General features: G+C 39.0%; 1 protein-coding gene and 1 pseudogene across 3 annotated transcripts in view; both read left to right on the top strand.

Annotated features, from left to right (window-relative positions):
* The window catches only part of Stx18 (syntaxin 18), a 115,695-nt gene that overhangs the window by 24,554 nt on the left and 84,501 nt on the right, over positions 1-6,640 (top strand). The gene's annotated exons all lie outside the window — the stretch shown is intronic.
* On the top strand, positions 2,298-2,440 carry LOC111812471 (annotated as a pseudogene).

The raw sequence follows: 6,640 nt of genomic DNA, 5'->3' as shown, positions 1-6,640 counted from the left end.
TATATCAGATCACAGAGAGAGACCTCAGTTAGAAATAGGAGAAAAGAAAATTAGGAATTTCCCTTCCCTATAACCCCAGTTAGATCCAAGCTGAGCTCCCTTTAATGGAAACCTTGGAACCTTGGTATGAAGATCACAGTTTTGGTTTTTGGAGTGCTGTGTTGGGAATCATTGATTGATTAATAGTGTGCCAATTTGGGGCCCAGCTCAAGGAGAGGGAGTTTGAGTATGGTAGCAATGAGAAGCAAGGTTTTGTTGTCAGGCCCTGTGCAGAGTCCTGTGATCAGGTGGTTGTCTTTCTGAGTGGTTAAAATATGGTTTAGGTATGTTGTAGTAGCAGTCCTCATGGATAGTATACTGGGACTCTGGGGTGCTGAGTTCCCTGTCGTTGGAGGTCATTACACAAGGACGATTACTTGTCTGAAGCATTTGAGATAATCTTGGTGGACTTGTCAGCAAGTTAGACTGCATGTCATTGAAAGGCCCAGTTCTGCTGTTTAATGATGTGGGAAGCTTCGATGTATAATTACCTGGGGACATGGATGTTGTGGGGGCCACAGCCCCTCTTGATGTGGGGAAGTGTGCATGCTGTGGAGAAACTTTGATTTTCTTCCCTGTAGCTTCATTGTGTACTATCTCTTCTTGCAGCTGCTCCCTGCTTCCCGTCTTTGCTTGTGGGAATTAGAACAGAGAGGCAGTGATGGGTTTCCTGTGCTTCTGCCACAGTCTGGCTGACGTTTCATTTGGCCTGCATTCTTTCCATGTCTGGCCGATACTAGAAGCACTTATTCTCATTTCAGTTTAACCTTGTGTCTTAGTACTTTTCTTGTTGCTGAGAGAAAATGCCCAAAGTTAAAGGAAGAAAGGTTTTTTAAAAGCTCACAGATTGTAGAGGTTTCAATCCATAATTGGCTGGTTCCAAGGCAGGGTGGCATGGCAGAGGGCTTAAGGCAGACAGGCAGGCAGAAGGCAATAAGCAGTAAGCAACAAGCTACAAGCGACCCTCTTCCTGTCTCTCATATCTTATCCAGGCTCCTGCCCTCTTGGTGAGTACGACTCACAACCTTAATCCTAACCCTACACTGTCCGTCAGTCTAGCATCACATGTTTGACCCAGCAGTACAAGCTCCACCTATGACTAGATAAGGCTTTGGGTGATGTTAGATACAATCCATAATACATTGGTTGCCAGACCCAAGGAAATGTTGTCATAAGTAATGCCCTTTTGTTGAATGTCTTGTTTGAGTTGTTGCTGTTTGTTCTAGGATATATTTTACCTGGCTCAATATTCCTTTTGTTTCTCATTTTTGACAAAACATATTGCTGATACCAGATTTGCATCTGAATGAATTGCTATAGATGTTATATTAATTTTAATAAAGTTTTGTTGAATCTTGATCTTCCCCACCTAGGGCTGGATTTTTTAAAATCATTTTTTAAAAAATATTTAACCTTTGTGTTCAATTTTGCTAAATTTATACTAGTAAATGTGACTGAAATGCCTACCAACTCATTAAATTGTAAACTGACAGTAATGCCATTTCATATTTTTGGGTGAATTTATATTATTTAAACAATTCCAAATATTGATAAATGTGCCATTTTGCAATAGAAACTTGATTAGTTAACTTATTTGGGTCATAAGAGTAATGAGGACCATAGGATTAGAAAGAGGACTGAGGCTTGAATCCAATCTGGGTTCTGCTGCTTAGAAGTGGGTGAACTTGGGCACATTGTTATGAGAGTCTCATTTTCCAGTTCTATAAAATGGATCTAATAATAATTAGCTTGTGAGTCAAGTTATTAGGACCTCATAACACTATGTACATATTATAAGAAGCTATATGGATAATTTTTGTTCCCTTTCATTGTCTGCCTTCCCCATGTTCTTCAGTGCTTCCAAGTTTTAGTCTTTAAACTACTCGCTACCTTGTCGTTTCATGTGCTTGCTTGTGAAAGGGAAAAAAAAAGTGCAGGAAGGAGTGAGTGAGAGCCTTTTGGAGGTTGCAGTAGAACCAGTGGGAGAGCAGAAGTGCTGTTTGCCTTTATGAAGCTCAGGTGGAGGACAGGGAAGAGACATTCACTAACCAGCCCACCCTTTTACAACCTTTCCACCTTCTCCTTAAGGCATCCCTTAGGAACCTGCCACTCAAACTCACTATAAAAACCACTGAATTAATGCACTCCAAGGCTTCTTCAGGTTCATGGTGGTGTGTTTTTATGTATTGTAATGACTGGGTATATACTGGAAACGAAACTCAGTGCTGGAGACTTTTTATGATATTAATAGTGAGATCATCGCTTCTCAGCCTTTTGGCTAAGATCAAGTGTAATAGTGAGATCTTTGTGTGAACTACAATTCTGAATTTTGTTGAGACTTATGAGGATTGCAGCTCTTAAAATTATACTTATTCAGTACTTGATTTATTTCGTTATTCATTAAGCATTGGACATCTGACATGTGTCAGGCATTGTGAGGGCACAGAAACCTATGAGACACATGTCCTGGCTCTTTGAAAATACAGGTAAAGAATAACTGAATCTCCTTTGGGGAGAATTAACAGAAATTATAGCAAGAAAGGAGTAATCAGATTGTGCCTTGTGAATTATTGTGCTGGATCTAGGAGGAGTATCAGTCACATTCCTGTGAAGAGCAGAGTGTGAGCTAAGTTAGGGATGCACATCATGGGGAGATTGCAAGAGCAGAGGCAAGATTGGTGTGACAAGAGCTGCATACTGGATGAGATCTCAGTGAGGGTCTGAATGCCAGGACCTGAGGCTGTTCTGGATTGGTATATAGGAGGGGAAAACACTGGCCTGCGGGCCAAATCCATCCCACTGCCTGTTTTTGTACATAAAGTTTTGCTTACCAACACTGTCACAGCTTACATCTAGCCATCCCCTCAAAGCTTCATGTGCACATAAGTGGGGCTTTGGGGAGTGACTGTATCATGCTATGTGATACTGGATTGGTTTAATATAGTTCTGGGTGTGGTGATAGATTTACAGAAAAGAGAAGACCCTGGATGTGGATGACACTAAGTAATAGGCTTGTGGTTTAAGTGTAATCCTTTCCTCCTTTAATCTGTGGATGTCAGGTATTTTGTCCGAGCAATGAGAAAGTTGACAAACAGGCTGTAGATGTTTTTGTGCTACAACACCAATGTTGTAGCTTGCAAAGGCCAGCAAAGCCTCAAGTGTTTACTGTCAGGCTCTTAAGAGAAAAGGTTTGTCAGCTCTTGAGTTAGTTGGAACATTGTCAACAGGGTAAGGAATTTGGATTTTGGGTTCTGGTCTGTTAACAGAAGTGTGAAAGGATGATATTCATATTTTAAAATAATGAGTAGCAATACTGAGGATGGACTTTAAGAGGCTATTGAATGTGATACAGATGAAAACTGTGGAGCTGGTGATAGTAGGGTTAGACAGGAAAGGAGAGTTAAAGTAGACACAGGTTTAGTCTCCCTTCTCTAAAACTCATGGAGCCACAGGTATTTTTTATTTCACATGTTTTGGATTTGGGGATATTTATGTACAAATAAGGAGATATCTTGGGAATCCAAGTATAAACACAGTGTACTTAAACACATAATCTAAAGGTAATTTTATAAAATCTTTTTAGTGCACCTACATTTTAACTGAAACCCCGTTACCTGATGTGATATATATGGAGTTTTCCACTTACATGGTCTTTTGTTTGTTTGTTTGTTTTGGCGGAACCAGGGATTGAACTCAGGCCCTTGCGCTTGCCGAGCAAGCACTTATTCTACTGAGCCATCTCCCTGCCCCCTTATGTGGTCCTTAAAAAGGTCCCAGTTACGGATTTTTGGATTAGGAAGACTCAATCTGTAATATTTATATGTAGACTCAAAGAACTGAGTAATTAATTAGTGGAGTTGGAGGAAGATGTGGAAAGCTTTCTGGTTGGAAAACTAAATAGTATTAGACCATAATAACATCACCTTTTCTCAGTTAGGGTAAGTGCCAGTTACTTATACTTTCTCAATTCTAAACAGGGAAGAATAGATCTGAGGAGCCCAGTGGACACTGATGGTGAATGACCTGCTAATGCAGTGCTTCCTGGTAAAGCAGGAGAGGAGTGTGTAACTGGAACCCCTGGGAACCTCCAACTTTGTCATATTTGGGTCCTGAAAGCAGTTGAATGCAAAGTAGATACATAATGCATATGCCCAGATAGCTGTGTGGAGGTTTAGACTTGCCTCACAAGTCCAGCAAAAGCTGGATGGGGCCTTATGGTGGCAGAAAATTCTGGGCAAGTCAGTTTCAGCTGAATGCAGATTTTGAGGAGCTTCAGGAGGGTCTGGGTTGGTGTCATTCTCTGCTGTTCTTCTCAATGGTACTTTCTTCATTCTTAAAAGAAAGTCATCTTGTTTGTAATGATTGTATCACATGATATAGAACATGATTCACAGAGAGAGTCGGTTGATTTTTTTTCTTTTATCCTGAAAAGAATCTGGAGTGGTCTCCTTTTTCTAGTTGGCAGGTCATCAACTGTTAAGTGTTTTCCCTGTTAGAATTGAGCTGTTGAAATAGGTCCCCTCAGTGTGATATTTTCAGTGACATGTTCAGGAATTGATTTCATCTTGGAGGCTCAAGAATTAGACTTGTCTAACATACTGAGAGTGGAACTATCTGTCAGTGCAGCTATCGGCCAAGTTATATTAACTTGTAAGTCAGGATATTGTGGCCCGCATATTTATTGGCAGGTTCTGTGTCTGCAGATTCAACCATCTGGGGATTGAAAAGGACTCTTCCCTGGTAAAAAATCTCTTGCATTTACACTGAATATGTATAGAGCTTTTTCTTTTCCATTATTTCCTAAACTATATAGCAACTGTTTAATAGCATTCTCATTGTGTTAGGTATTATAAGTATTTAAAATATTTAGATTTAAAGTATATGAGATGGGGGCCGGGGAGATAGCGCAGTAGAATAAGTGCTTGCCTGGCAAGTGCAGGGTCCTGAATTCATTTCCCAGTACACCAAAAAAAGTAAATAAATAAAAAATAAAATAAAGTATATGGGATGATGTACACAGGTTATAGTTAGATACCATGCCATTTTATGTAAGTGACTTGAACATCTGGATTTTGGTATTTTGGGATCCTGGAGCCAATCCCTTGCAGATTCAGAGGGATAACTGTACCAGTTTGTCATTTTACTTCGAATGGTATGTTGAATACTCAGGAGGACACAAATTTTGGAAAATCAATCATTTTTGCCTCTGATATAGGTCAAGGAATTCTGTTATGGACTCTATGAACCTGATCTCTTAATTTTCCATTTTGGGGATAGAAATATAATATTGTTATGATTGTACAATATTGATTGTACTATGAATGAGATTTCTTGTTATGTGGAAATCTATATGGGCTCCCTCTGGTGGGTAAAGTATCACTGAAGTCTACAAATGGTAATTACAGCTTAGAGTACAAAAGATTCATGTTTAAAACACATTAGGTTTAAAATTGACTGTAGAAGTGACATCCTCAAAATTCTTATGATAAAGTGAATAAACCAGAGGAATGAAAGTATGATGTGTTGAATGAACCCCATAACTTGTATATGCAAAGCCTACAGCACAGTTCCAGTTTTAAGTATCAGAATACGCTTTTTCTGGCTTTCTGATTCTCAAAGTCTGGAAACACTAGAGTGTGCCACCTCCTACTGATCACAGTCTAGCAGATGCTTGTTTGTCAAAGTGTTCTTCTCATGAAGTTCATGAGCTGTGTTAATGAAGAGATTGTTTTTATAGTTTTGACACATTTCTGCCCAGTTTATAGTCAAGTGGTAAAAAGCTGGTGAAATGAACATTTGCCTTTTTTTGGACATCTTCTCCCACAGCATTTGAGGCTAGAGGCAGCCATGTATCTTTATTGAGAAAGGAATTAAAAAGTATGAGTTTTTAATTACAAATACTTTTGGGCTTTGCTAATAATTAACTGTGGTCTTGAAGAGCTACGTAACCTCTGGATCCCAGTGTTTTTATTTAATGGGACACTTTGATGAAATGACCCTTAAAGACCTTTAAGAGGATAGTATCATGATTGAGTGCTTTTTCTAAAGTTCCCAGTGTACAGTATTTTTTAAGGCACCTTTGCATTGATAACTACCCATTGCCTAATATTTCCCCAAGTCCCTGGATGCAGTACTTAGAATTTTTCACCTAGATGAAAAAGTGAGTGTTGGCTTTTGGTATGTTTTTATAAATGTATTTAATAGTGATTATGTACTCACAATGGACTGTTATCAGCAGGACACACTTTTAAAATCTGATTATAAAAGGACTAAGTGTACATTAAAGAGAAGAAAACAAAGTTCCCAGTTAGTACTACTGGCCAGAAAAGTAACCATTGTTACAGTTTGGATGTATAATTCTCCAGATATTTTATTAGTGCATATTAATTATGCAGAGCAATGAGTTTCATAGTGGTATTTTCATACATGCATAACATACTTTGATAAAATGTACGTTGCCTAAACTCTCCTATCACCCCTTCCGCTCCCTGCTTGAGCCCTTTCCCCTTCTCTAACAGGTCTTTTTTCCAACATTTATGTTGTCATTCTTGTTCCCGCTTGAGTCTACATATGAGAGAAATCATGATACTCACTTTTCTTT

Source organism: Octodon degus, unplaced genomic scaffold (assembly GCF_000260255.1).
Source record: "Octodon degus isolate 3935 unplaced genomic scaffold, OctDeg1.0 scaffold00006, whole genome shotgun sequence".
Taxonomy (NCBI): domain Eukaryota; kingdom Metazoa; phylum Chordata; class Mammalia; order Rodentia; family Octodontidae; genus Octodon; species Octodon degus.
Note: the sequence above shows the minus strand (reverse complement) of the source record. Positions and strands in the feature narration are given on the sequence as shown.